Source organism: Sminthopsis crassicaudata, chromosome 2 (genome assembly GCF_048593235.1).
Source record: "Sminthopsis crassicaudata isolate SCR6 chromosome 2, ASM4859323v1, whole genome shotgun sequence".
NCBI classification, from domain to species: Eukaryota; Metazoa; Chordata; class Mammalia; order Dasyuromorphia; family Dasyuridae; genus Sminthopsis; species Sminthopsis crassicaudata.
The window spans coordinates 291,915,717-291,930,269 of NC_133618.1; the positions used below are offsets into that span (position 1 = coordinate 291,915,717).

The following is a 14,553-nucleotide window of genomic DNA, read 5'->3' on the forward strand; positions in this document are numbered from 1 at the left end:
TTGCTCATTGAGATGTCATGGAACAGCTCTGGTGAAATAAAAAGTTTTTTGTTGTATTTCTCTCTCTCTTAGGGACGCCTAAAGGGAATGAAAGCTATAGAGTTGGGGTCTGGTCACTGCCTCTCAATAAGTGAAAAAGTTGGGAAAAGAGCAATATTCAAACTTAGCCTGAGTTTCTGTGAATGCCATCCATACTTTGGTAGGATTTATTTCTAAAAGTTTAACTGCTAACTTCTTGAATTCTCTTATGTGGAATTAGACATTCTGTATATGATTGTATTTGCATTGGGTATTTTAAAAACAAACTGATTTGTATGAATAATTTGTATGAATATCATCTACTTGGATATGAACCTATGGGGACAAATTCCTTATTGTTATCAATATAAGGTTATGATAAATATTTATTTAGAATTTGTGTTCTTGCATTTTTCCCTCTTGTAACTGATTTTAAGATCAGAGCAATAGTCAATAGAAATTGTTAACGCAATTCAATTATGTCATAACTTGCAATTTCTAGCTTGATTATATGTAATCATTGTAACCTAAATGTTTGGCCAAATAAGTATTTAGCCTGGTCATCTGTCTGCTATTGGACAACTAATAGAGATCTATAAGACCAAAACTAATTTCTAACACCTGTTGGTTTATCTAGTTAACCTGAGACTCTCAGTTCTCTTCTCAGGGCAACCCCTGCCTCTAGACACTCAGAAAGAAGCAGAGATATCCTTTTAATGCAAATCTCTTCTAGACTTAAGCCTTAGAAGACCCCAGTCTCTGCCCTGAATTCAAGCAGGAGGAGCTGCCTTCTCACCACCACAGAACACCACAAGGGTTGACCTAGCACCCTAGCATCCTGCTCCCTGGTAGGAATTTGAGGTCTGGCCCTGTTTCCCTTTTATCTCAGGACAGCCCTAATACCTCAGGGGCCAGTAAGCTGGGTAGGCTATGCTGATGCTTTTCACCCCTCCCTCATAAAGAGTGGGAAAACTAGGAAGGAAAAGATTCAGGATCTTTGATTATTGAATAACTAACTCTCTTCAAGAAAAACAGCAGTTTTTCCAACATTTCCAAGAGCTTAAACCGCATTCCTATCTTGATCTGCAGCTCTGACAACTGGGAAAATACCCATCCCTAGACCCTGCCTTACAAAAGAGCAGTGGTTCATTAAATCTACTAGAGGCCTCTTGCCTTCCCTGGCTTCTGGTCCACACCCGTTAATCCCAAACCCAGGCGAAATTAGCTTTCCTGGAAATTAAGGGTGAAAGAGCTAGGCTACAAATAATCTTTTCTCAGCATTTTCTCCTATTTCTCTATGATAATTAGATGGGCTATCAGACAAGCAGCCCACAGAAGGGACCTGATGCATTTCTTGCTAAAGGCCCTATTCTCCTGAATGTCACCATCTCCACCCTGGATGACACCCCACTTTTAATCTGTTCTCGAGATCTGTTTTCTTTAGGCTTCACACTTTAGATTCTCATCTGGCCTTTCAGCCTGGAGAACACTGACTGGGGACAACTGGCCGGGACACCTGCTCGATGCCCTGCCATCCCCCATACCTCACGCCTCACCTCCTGGCATGGAACCCCAAATTTCTACGACCTTTGTCAGCTCGAAGCAGTTAAAGAGATCAACGCCCCTTTTCCCACATGCATCTGGAGGCAATGGTTTGAGGGGGGAACAAGACGAGGGGACCCTGCTAATCTGAAGATCTCTGGAGAAAATCTTCAACCTTGCCTTAAATGAAGGACACTTCCCCAAATTTTCTTTTTTTCTTAAATGAATTTAAGTCTCAACTGTTTAAGGGGGGAACCTATGGGGGTCCCTTTAAGATTCTTTTCTAATTGCCCAACCCATGGCTGACCTTGATTCACTAATCCTGGTCAAAGGCACCCTTTGAATATCCGGGCCCAGCCCCCACCATCAGCTCAGCTTCCCCCAGCCCTCACCTGATCTGAGCTAACTGAAAAACCCGCCAAGAACTTAGGGGTACCGCCCATCATCTTTTGGGTATAAAAGAGGTGAGCCGGAATGCCCTCTTCACAGGAGCCCTCCCAGCCAACACATGGTATCCTTCCACCCATGTAAAGGTTCCTGCCCACCAGCGGCCACCTTTGGCCCTAGCATCTTTGTAACTGAACTTTACTTCCAAATTCCTATAATAAACCTTTTATTTATCAGTCTAGGTTTTCAGGCCTGTAAATTCATGGGATTATCTATGCACCGAGAAATGGGGTTCCCCCTTTCCTTTACCTCATTAGTTAGACCTCTGGTAGCTGATTTGGTGGATAGAGTTGAGGCAGGCAGACCCCTCCAGCAACAGTCCAGCCATGAGGTGATGAGGGTTTCACCACAATGGTGGCAGTGTTAAAGGAACAGAAGGAGGGAGCAGTATTTGGGGTTGCAAAGATGAAATTGATGGGCAATTGCTTGGATAAGTTGGGTGACAGAAAATGTGGATGATATTTAGGCTGTGATCCTGAGAGGCTGGGAAGATGGTGTTGACCTAGAGAGTAACAGGGAAGTGTGATATTAAAAGTTTCAAGAAACAGTTTCTGAACAATTAATCATTTTAATAATCATGATAGCAATAATTAATAAAAGGGGTCAGGGACATTTTTGAGTACCAAAAGACCCCTCATGGAACCCATTCAACATTTATGCTCTTAGAAGAGTGGGTTGTTATTTTTGGTTTTTGTTCTTCATTCTCAAAGAAGACCCTGTTATCAGGGAAGTGATGCCATGATATGAAACTAAGCTAGATTTAAGTGAGGGAGGGCTATGCAAGGTCACCAGCCTCACTTTCCCTCCGAAGAACCATCTGGTACAATGACAAGGTACAGAACAGGATAACTAGAGATGGTCCTGGATGCAGTGGAAGATCATGACCTTTCTAAGCTAAGGTCTTTAACAGGTCTGTGTGAGGCAATGGCCAATCAGTTTTTAAGGCTAGGTAAAACATGAAGCAAAGAATGGTTTCCTTTCCTGAGAAGGAAGAAGAAAAAAGGGAGGGGAAGAAAAGGGAGGAGAAGGGAGGAAAGGGAGTGAAAGGAGAGAGGAAGAGAGAAGCTTTATTGTTCAATTGGCCAGTTCCAGTCAGGTCACTAGTGAGATAACTCCTACCTACTCACAGAGGCTGTTCATCAAAGGGGACCGTGACTTCAGGGAGGTGGTGTCATGGTTGGTCGGCTGTTTCCTTCATTCTCAAAGAGGACAAAATGACATAATATATGTTAGAGTCAAGTTACAGTGTGTCCGACTATGGCTGATCAGACCAATATGAGCTTGCAATGTTCTATCACAGATCACAGTCCCTATGACATTTGGGGTGAATTCTACAACTTTGCACATCTCATGTTTCTTCTGAACTAATTCTGAGAGAGAAACTGAGGCCGGAGACCAGAAGTCAGTTACCTTGACCTTAACCTTATCTCGACCTAGAAGCCAATTCCCCCCTCTGTTAAGTACCACTAATTAACCTCTATAGAGTTCAGCTGACACTACCCAAGTCTTCTATAGAGCAAACTAAAGCTAAGTCCTCCTATTTAACTTTCAAAAGAACCGAATTAATGTTAAGTCCCACCACTTAAGCTTTCTATAGATTTGAACTATCACCAATCAAACTTTCTATAACTTTACCGAAGCCTATTCAAACCCAAAACTTCTCTATTGTCTCAAAAGCCCCCAAGACCTAACTCTGATCATATAATGGAGTACTCTGACTGTACCAAAAGGGGCAGAACACTCTAATCCCATCTTGGAGTTTTTGTCCACTGAGATCACTCAGTGATTTAAAATAAACTTTTACTTTTCATTTTAGAAATTGAGTAAATTCTTTTACTTCACCTGGTCTCACACACCATAAGCCTGGAAATCCCCAACAATTCGATTCTACTTTGCTCAGAGAGCACAGTACCTTCTCTGATGAGGTCATGCCATGCTGGGTGGGCCTGTGACAGTGTTTCCCATGTCATGCAATCAATTCTAAAGGAGAGTATCCTTGTTTTGCTTTGTCTAACCACCAGGTGAGCTCTTGCCCTGGGTGAGTTCTCCAGAAAATAGTCCTTTTGGCAAATCTTTTTGACATTCAAACAATATGGCCAGCCCAACAGAGCTATACTCTATGCAGGAGAGCTGGAATGCTTGACAGTTTAGTTTGAGAAAGGGCCTCAGTATCTGATATCTCATTCTGCCAGAATCTTGCTAAGACAATTCAAATGGAAGTGATTCCGGTTTCACAAATACATAAACAATGAAGTCAGCACAAGGGCTCTGTAGACCTTCAGTTTAGTACTGTGTGGAATAAGATATGGTGACGAACTTACAGATTAAGCTCTTACTGATCAGAGACTGCTAGCTAATGTAAAATCCGGCCTATAGGCCCCAGTCATGTGAAAGCCTAGGCTGCATTCCTTTGCCCAAAGAAGAAGAGGTTATAAATCACATTGTCAGCTGCATTCCACTGACCAAATATGACCAATCACAACCTATAGAGGGTGGGATTTTGGAGGTTCTTTGTCTGAAATGTATAAAAGTTGTAAACATCTTCCAGAGAGTGGCTCTCTCCTGCTGTGAATCTGGCTCACAGACCAGGATGGGGTCCGCTTCTCGAGATTCTAATAAATAATTCTGCTTTTCTATGAGTGATCTCTGAGTAGTCCTTTTTGGATAGGATTTTCTATCCCTCACAGTACTCAGTCTTAATACCTCTCCTCTCCCACACTTTCTTTCAGAGCCTACTCTGAACCAGCTCTGGAAATGCACTTGTCAATCTCATTATCAATGTGGACAGTATACTGCCAAGGTAAGTGGACTAATCCCCAGCACTCAGAACTTCTTCATTTGTTGTAACTGAGGGTTCCACATAAGGATGGCATGGTGCTGAGTGATGGAAGACCTGTGTTTTCTTGGTGTTAACTGTTAGGCCAAAATTAGCACAAGCTGCAGAGAATTGATCCATACTTTGTCACATCTAAGCTTCAGAAGCTGCACTGAGTGCACAATCATCTGCAAACACAAAATCAGGCACCAACTCTCCCTTCACTTTAGTTTTGGCTTGTGGTCTTTTCAAGCTGAACGATTTCCCATCAGTGCAGTAGCTGACTGATTCCACATTTGTTCTTATTGAAGGCATTTGCCAACATGGCTGAAAGCGTTAGGCTAAAAAGCATGGGAACAAGCACACAGCCTTGTTTCACTCCACTGGGGATTGTGAAAGCTCCATTGTCCAGAATCCAAGCAAGCATGCCATAGTGAAACTGATGTACTATACTGATCAAGTTCTCTGGGCAACCAGATTTTGGCATAATTTTCCATAAACCCTGGAGACTGAAATATCAAAGGTCTTAATCAGATCTATAAATGTTGCATACAGACCTCTGTTCTGCTCCTGGCATTTCTCCTGGTTTTGCTGGACAGCAAACCATGCAAATGATTTGGATTTAAGAAGAGTAGGTGTTCCGGAGGGTGGCAATGGACTCTAATTGATTAATAAATGAGAGAAAATGAATCTTTTAGGTAGACCTATTCTAATGAGTAACTGGGAGACCTGACTTTGATTATGTCATTTATTTTCAAACCACCCTAGCTTTGGGCAATCTAATCAAAGAATTTAGTCCCACCCAAACCTGTGTAGAACACAATGAGCTTCCCTATCTGAGTGGGGTCTGAACCAGATTGAGGATCCAATCTCATTATCAGCAATTCTTTCAGATGCTGGATTAGCCTAGTAGAGAATAAGTTTTCAGAAATAGATAAATCCTGAGCTTCCCCAATATAAACAATTAATTATTTGTATTCATTTTTCTCAGAAGGTAGGAGGATTTGGAAAGAAAGAGGATTTTGGTTTTAGTTATGTTGAATTTATGATGTCTTCTAAAGGGAGTGATCAGATAAGAGGGGAACCAATTTGAGAGTTCAGAGTATATATATTGCATTGTGCTAGAACTATTCACTATATTTTATGTAAATATAATTTTTAAAAAATGCTAATTCAAATACAGAAATTGGGACCTACTTGTACTATTGACACATGTCAAAAGAATATCTCATAGGGCAGAGAGGAAAAGAAAGGCACTAAGGGATGGTTGTAAGGAAGAGGGAGACCTGATAGGGGATTTTCAGAAGCATCAGGAAGTAACCAAAGCACTAGAATATATTGTTGAGAAATTTGAGACCAGGCAGGATGTTGTGGGTTGCACTAACAGGGTGAGTGCCTCCTGAATGAGTGTTGTTGAGCATGGGGTATATCCTGAAATTGTGCATTTTAGGATTGCCCTGAAGAGTGAAAATAAGAGTGAGTGAGAAAGTTAAGAATGAAGGCCAAAACACCTAAAATTGTGTTATGGACTGAGAAGTGTGAGTGAATTCAGAAATTCTGAAGGAAGCAGATTTGTGACTTTGAGAATGGCATCCCTTATGTATATTATATGTCAAAGTGAAGCTAGAAATGTTGGAAGGGAAAAAAGCTAGACTTTGTCTAATCCTAGTTCCTAATCATAGACAGGTGAACTCACTTTTGGATGGAGGAAGGTGAACAACATAACAGGAGAAGGTAAGTAGATAAAAATCTTTGTGGTCACTTGCAAATTTTGTGCACATCCTGTGCTTATTTCTATGGCTATGGCAACTAAAAGCACAAACATTTCCTTTTCTGCCTCCCACCCAATGTCTTCTTTTCAACCTATTTTGCCATTCAGTTGTGTCTCTATTGAAGTGAGCATATATTAACTATGTAAATACAGAACAGGACGACCAAAACTGATGAATCTAAATTTGAAAACCATGGTAAGAACTCTCAAGAGTATATTCCTGGATTGTCATAGATAGGATTTAGAACTGGAAAGAACCTTACAGTTAACCCCTCTCATTTTAAAGCTGAAGCCCAATATATTTAAACTATATTGGATTATTTGCTGTTTAGGGGAGAAGGGAGAAAGAAGGGAGAAAAATTTGGAACACAAGATTTTGCAAGGGTAAATGTTGAAAACTATCTTTTTATGTATTTTGAAAAATAAACAACTATTTTTTTTTTTTTAATCCAGGCCATTTACTGAAAGGTCAGAAAAATTAAAAAATAAAGATGAAGCCCAAAGAGGAAAGCAACTTACTCAAGCTCATTGAGGTAGAAAGTGGTAGGACTAGGATTTGAATCTAGCTTTCCCAATTCCAAATACAGCCCTCTTTCCACTACATTCCACTGCCTGCTTCATACCATAAGATATTAGCAGGTTTAGATATTTTAGAATTCAGTAAATCCACTTAAAGAAAGTTGAAAGGAACCATAAAGGAAAGGTAGCTGGCTACCCACCTGTAAGCCTTGAAATTTTCCTGAAAAGGACTCCTGGTTAAACAGGAAGCATGAGGGGTTACACAAAAGACCATCTCTTCTACTTTTATTCTATCAAAGATCAGGGGAAAGCACCAAATTGAACATTAATCAAGAAATCCAAACAGAAACATCAGTGAGTTCTTTCATCCAATCGAGGAATGCACAAAAAGATGGCTAGAAGCTGTGGACACCACAGAAATACTCCCATAGAAGCCAAGACTAGCATAGTTAAAAAAACCAGAAACTTGCAGTGTCACTCTAAACAAGGAAGTCCACAACAGCATCCTGACCAGAAAAATCCTAAAAGTGGAAAAAACAAAAACAAAAGAAAAACCATTCCCCCCAGCACCCTGATCAAGGAAACCCCAGGACAGACAGAAGACTACATCAAGTCCTGGACATAGGGTTACTCCAGATGGAATAGAAGTGGCAGTATCCTAACTAGGGAAGTTCCTGGAGGAAAAGTCAGCACTCTGACTAAAGAATTTGGAGAGGAAGAAAAAAGCACTCTCCAAAGCCCTGAAAAAGGAAGTACTAGGAAATCAGAGACCACCCAGTACCCTGATATCACATTATGACTTCTGCTCTCTCATCATCCTCATTTCCCTCCCACCAGCCTCTTGGATTTCATCTTTGAATCTCCTGGCTCTGATGAGTGGACTTACATTTACTTTATCTAGGCTGGACTAGGCCTCTAGGCTGCTTTCCAAATCATTTCTTTACCATGCTGCAAAGCTCTCACTTCCTACCACTTCTTTATATATATAATCTTCAGCCCTTAAAAGGTAAGCTTCCTGAAGGCAGGAACTCTATTGCTTCTTGTATCTGTAGCCTCAGTCCTTAGTATGATATCTAGAACAAAATAAATACTTCATAAACTCTCTCTCTCTCTCTCTCTCTCTCTCTCTCTCTCTCTCTCTCTCTCTCTCTCTCTCTCTCTCTCTCTGTCTCTCTGTCTCTGTCTCTGTCTCTGTCTCTCTTCTCTCTCTCTCTCTCTCTCTCTCTCTCTCTCTCTCTCTCTCTCTCTCTCTCTCTCTCTCTCCATCTCTCTCTCTTTATCTCTCTGTCTCTGTCTCTGTCTCTCTCAATATGATCAAAAAAGCTCTGGGAAGACAAAAAAAAAAAAAAAAAATCATACACAGAGAGCCCTGGGGGAAGACAAAAATGACCTACCAGCCTGATCAAAGAAGCTTCAGGGGAGACATAGAAACCCGGTGCCTTGATCAGGCATAGATAATAATAGAACTCTGTCTAGTGAAGCCTGACAATGACCTGAGCTTAAATAAGGAAATATAAGCCAGAGAAACAGGAACCTTGGAAAAAAAGAGAGGAAAAAACAGTGACAGATATCCTTTCTAAGAGTTTTGGAAGGGAACAGAATCTGGCTTTGGCACAAAGTCTCACATCAAAATCTGAAGCCAGAAATATGAATAAGTACTAAGACACTAAACACCAAGAAGAAATATTTTAGGTGAAGAATCAACCAAGAGGAAAACCCAGAAGAAGGTAACTTCACAACATCAAACAGAACTTCAAAGATGAAAAAGCTTAGCCAAAAGGACTACAAAAGTACCTGAAAGCTATAAATTAAAAGATGAAAAAAAAGTAAATTATAAATTAAATGAGTTAAGAAAGAATTAGAAAAATGAAAAACATAGAACAGAAGGTGGTAAATTTTATCCAAAATAACAGACTCCCTGAAAATTGTAATTGTAATGTACTGAAATCAATGAATATAAAAGAAGAAATATTGAAGGGGTAATGACAAAAAGTGAAATATATGGTAAGATAGACATGCTAATATATTGTTGGAAGAGCTGTGAAATGGTACAACTATTTTGAAAAGTATTTTGAAATTATGTAAATATATACAAAAATGTTTGTGGCAGCTCTCTTTGTAGTGGCAAGAAACTGGAAATTGACTGGATGCCCATCAGTTGGAGAATGACTGAATAAATTGTGGTTTATGAATGCTATGAAATATGATTATTCTGTAAGAAATGACCAACAGGATGATTTCAGAGAGGCTTGGAGAAACTTGCATGAACTGATGCTGAGTGAAATGAGCAGAAACAGGAGATCACTGTACATGGCAACATAAGACAATTAATTCTGATGGATGGGGCTCTCTTTAACAATGAGATGAACCAAATAAGTTCCACTTGTTCAGTGATGAAGAGAGCCAGCTACACCCAGAGAGAGGACTATAGGAACTGAATGTGGAAAACAACATGGCATTTTCACTCTCTCTGTTGTTATTTGCTTGCATTTTGTTTCCTTTTTCAGTTTTTCTTTTTCTTCCTTTTTGATCTGATTTTTCTTGTGCAACAAGATAACTGTATAAATATGTATACATATATTGGATTTTGATGTATTTCAACATATTTAATATGTATTGGACTACCTGCCAGCTAGGAAAGGGTTTGGGGGAATGAGGGGAAATTTTGGAACAAAAGGTTATGTAAGGGTCAATGTTGGAAAAATTACCTATGCATATGCTTTGTAATTAAAAAACTTTAATAATAAAAAAAAAGAAATTATGTAAATAAATTGACTAAGTTGTCCATACCCTTTGAATCAGAGACTCTTGGGCTTATACCCCAAAGAAGTTATTAATAAGAAAGTCCCCCTATAAATCAAAATATTTACAGAAGCACTTTTTGTAATAGAAAAGAACTGGAAAGAAAGTAGTTACCCATCAGTTAGAGAAATGACTAAACAAATTGAGATATATTATATGAATGTAATAAAATATTACTATGCTGTAAGAAATAATGTATGTGACAAATACAGAGAATCATGGAAAAATCTATCTATATGAACTGATGCAGAGTGAAGCAAGCAGAGCTAAGAAAACAATAGGCACAATTACTACAAAGTAAATGGATAAAATAACGACACAGCAAAAAAAAATAAAATAAAATAATAAAAAATAAATGATAAAGCTCAAACACAATTTGAATGATGATATAAGGGAAGGAATTCCCAATCCATCCCTCCATGGAAGTAGGAGTTCCAAAGATGTTACAATTGCACGTGTTAGCAAACATAATGATTTTTTTATTCTCTTAAAAAAAATACTATTAGTTATATGAAATGACTTTCTGGAAGGGGACAGAGGAAGTTTATTTGAGATAGCTGTAGTGATGAAAGAAACAATATATCAATAAAAACTTGTAAAAACAACATAGCAAAAATAAATACGGCTCCCTACCCTGCCAGCATTTCAGGGACATACTCTTCCTCATGCTATCTTACTCTCTGAAAAAGTAAGCTTGAGACTTAACTTAGTTTCTACATAATATTGGTCCTTCTAAGTTCATGGACCAGATGCAGTACATCTTCCAAATGTGACAACCTTTCAGCCACCACTGGGCAAGGGACCCAGAAGTCATTCTCAAAGGTTGCTTTTTGGAGTATTAATGCTGTGCTGGCTGAGAAATCCAGTCCAGAGTCTGCCGGCTAGATTTCTCTGGCTTATTCTCTCCTGAACTTTCAAAACTCCCAAGGTCACTCTGTCCCTTTACTAGATAACATGAACTAAGGAGTCACAAAATGAAGTAAAAAAAGAATTAAACAATAAAGGAAGTAGCTGAAGTTGACTGGCTTTTTTGAATGTCTTCACAGCCATTAAAAGAGTCTCTTTTCCAACACATGGAAATCAATCAGAACCACTTACAGAATGTCTGCATTCTCTCCAAAGCACTTTCTTTATGTATCATCACCTTCTTCCTAGGTTTTTCGTGTGGAGAGATCCTTTGGGCTTGTATTAGATCCTCACTTACACTGATATTCTGAAATCAAAGCTTAATGAAAAGAATACATTGAAAGAAATGAGAACTTATGAAATACCCATGTATGTACCTCTGGAATTGTAAAATGGAAAATAATAGATTTTTAAAGCATCCTAAAAAAACTTATACAATATTAATAATACATTGAACCCATCTTCCTAAGACAAGTACAGGAAAATTAATACTTCTTTAAAGTAAAGAACAAAGAAGACAGATAGACATTCTTAGAACACCTGACAAACAAGTCAAAAACTTGTGGTTAAAATTATATACCACTAGTTCTCTATTTTACATAACTAAAAGGATTAAAAAAAAAAATCTCTATCCTAGAAATATAGACCACAAAATATTCTAGCGAATCCAAGCAACAACCTGTCATAGAACAAGACCATTACTACAGACCAAATTCTTCTCCACAATTGTCTGGATATAACATGGATCTATAAAAACCTCAGAATATTGTTTTAAAGAGATTTTCTCATGACAAACATCTATAACTTCAAATTACATAGGAACAGAAAACTTTCCAAAAAAAAAAAAAAAAAAAAAGGCCTAGCAGAAGAGAGCAAAGTCATATGCAAACAAGACAAGACAAATACAGTAACACTCATTTCTATTAGTGCTGGAAACTACACTCAGTGAGTCTATAGAAGATGAGCTTCCGTTCCAATATTTTTATCAACTATAAAAAGCATTTATTTTATCCACCTGTATAATATCCATAGAACATTTAAGTATAAATAAATAACAGGACAGTGACTTGTCCAAAGATTCTTTTGATCTAAACACAACTAAAAAAGATCAGAATGACATAATAATGATGATGGTAACAATAATTAAGGCTTGGTCATTGTACAACATTGTGGGAAAATAGGAAAGCAAATTTCAATTCATTATAAAGGGAAAGATTTTTAATAACTGGAGTTATCCCAAAATAGAATTTGTTGTTCAGTCATTTCAATTGTGTCTGACTCTTTGTGACTCAGTTTGGGGTTTTCTTGGCAAAAATATTAGAATGATTTGCCATTTCCTTTTCCAGCTCATTTTACAATTGAAGAATAAGAGGTAAGTGACTTGCCCAGAATCACATAGCCCAGAATCACTAAATGTCTGAAGCCAGATTTGAACTCAGAAAGAAGTCTTTCTGGCTTAGATCTTATCTACTCTGCCATCTAGCTGTCCTATAAGAATGTAAGGAAAAAATGGAATAAACTTCTTCAAAAAGTGATAAATGCCTATCAACAGAAGTATATAGTGACTTACAATGCCTATTCACAACTGGGAGTTTGGAAGATAAAGCCTTGGCAGTGACCATACAGAGAAAGCTGCATGATTTGAAGGATAAGGAGAAACAATCAAAGGCAATGGAGATAAAGCATTGAAATGGCAACTTGTAGGTTGGAGTTTGAGCCCTGACTTTATTATTTACTAGCTGGATAAATTTAATAAAATCTCTTCACCAATATGGTCTTCAATTTCCTCATCTATAGAAATGGATCATCTTCAAATATTTCTAACCCCTCAACACTCCTGTGATTCAAGTCAAAATCACAGGATTGTAGATTCAGAGTTTGAAGGTACCTAAGAGGCATGTAGCCAGCTTCTGTATTTTACACATCAGGAAATTCAAGAAAGTTAAGTGACTTGTCTAAAGTCATACAGGTAGTAAGTACCAGAGGCAAAATTTGAAATCAGTTCTTCTGCCTCTAGACCCAGATGGTTTGGGCCTGAGGGTATCTCTGATTCTCAGAGCACTGAATTATATATTTGGGTTAAATACATCATGAGGATTTTAATCCTTTCCATGACACACAGTTTGTAATTGCTATATCCCTATGTGTGTATCTATCTATCTATCTATCTATCTATCTATCTATCTATCTATCTATACCATAAACACACACACACAATACACACACACACACACACACACACACACACATATATGTTATATGAACATACATAAGGGGGAGGCACACTAGCCAAAAGGGCTCATCCTTAGAGCACAAGCAATATTTGCCTGCTACCAATCCACATGAAGGTTTGAGAACCTACTTCTAAAATATTTAATGAAAAGATCTTTTCCTTTCTTGATTTAGAGCATGCACAGATATAGTATGACTATTTCCTGTTGACATGTTGCATGGTGATAAAATGCCATTTAGTAGGCTATCAAGCTGGAATTGGAAAAGTCTTTCTCTTCCTTGGCTTTTAAAAAGGAAAAGAAGTAACAGGCCGAAGTAGCAGCATCTGCCCTATCTCCCCATCTTGTTGCTTTGGGTCTCTGAACCTATATTGCTGCAATTTTCTCTGTCTCTTTTCTGTTTATTTTATTATTTTTTTTTATTAATAGTTTTTATTTACCAGATATATGCATGGGTAATTTTACAACATTGACAATTGCCAAACCTTTTGTTCTAATTTTTCCCCTCAGATGGCAGGTTGACCAACACATGTTCAATATGTTAAAGTATAAATTAAATACAATATACGTATATATATATCCAAACAAAAAAATCAGACTTTGAAATAGTATACAAATAGCCTGTGAAGGAAATCAAAAATGCAGGTGGACAAAATTAGAGGTATTGAGAATTCTATGTAGTGATTCATAGTCATCTCCCATCTTTTGCTGGGTGTAGCTGGTTCAGTTTATCTTTTCTATTTATTCTTTCCTGATCTCAGGTGAATGGGTGTTAGAGATGGAATGAATCAAGTGACAATCTTTTGAGCTTATAGCCACCAGAAGTCCAGCAAACGTAGTCCACATCAGAGTCTGTCAATATCCAAAGCAACCATGTCTGGTAAAAAGCCATAACTCAAGAGCTGTCAACAGAAATTTAATAAATATCTGCCTTGGTCATAAGCATCATGTTAAGTGCTGAAAATACCAAAAAAAAGAAAAAAAAAAAGAAAAAAGAAAAGCACAAATAGAGATGTCATTTAAAGCTGTTCAAAGTAGCCATACAAATAACTATGTACAAACAAGATGCACTGAGGATAAACTGGAGACACTCACAGAAGGTAAGGCAACAAGCATTAAGGGGGACTAGGAAAGACTTTTCAGTCAAAGTTTGACTGAAGCTAGAAACTAAGTGGACCGCGACTAGAAGCTAAGTCAGGGAAGCCAAGATTGGGAGACGAGGATGGAGAGAAGTCGAGGTATAGGAGATAGTCAGTAGAAACACTCAGTGCTGGAATATGGAATATGGAATATCTTATGCGAAAAACAATAAGGTGGCCAGTGTCACTGGATTTTAGGATGTGAGAAGGGGAACAAAGTATAAGAAAATCAGAAAGGCAGGAAAAATGCCAGGTTCTGAAGGGTTTAAAAGCCAAACAGGATTTTATAGTTGATCCTAGAGATAACAAAAAGCCACTGGTATTTGTTGAATAGGGATATGGCATAATCTCATGTAGGCTTTA

The 14,553-nt window shown here is 38.1% G+C and overlaps 2 long non-coding RNA genes across 2 annotated transcripts in view; one reads left to right on the plus strand and one right to left on the minus strand.

The window, feature by feature from the left end:
* Positions 1 to 13,932, plus strand: part of LOC141556134 (uncharacterized) — a 38,373-nt gene extending 24,441 nt beyond the window's left edge. The window contains exons 2-4 of the long non-coding RNA XR_012486440.1: positions 4,737 to 4,807; positions 6,505 to 6,556; positions 13,813 to 13,932. This is a non-coding gene — a long non-coding RNA (uncharacterized LOC141556134). The remainder of the gene's footprint in view (positions 1 to 4,736; positions 4,808 to 6,504; positions 6,557 to 13,812) is intronic.
* LOC141556133 (uncharacterized) overlaps positions 1 to 14,553 on the minus strand; it is a 70,039-nt gene that overhangs the window by 53,786 nt on the left and 1,700 nt on the right. The gene's annotated exons all lie outside the window — the stretch shown is intronic.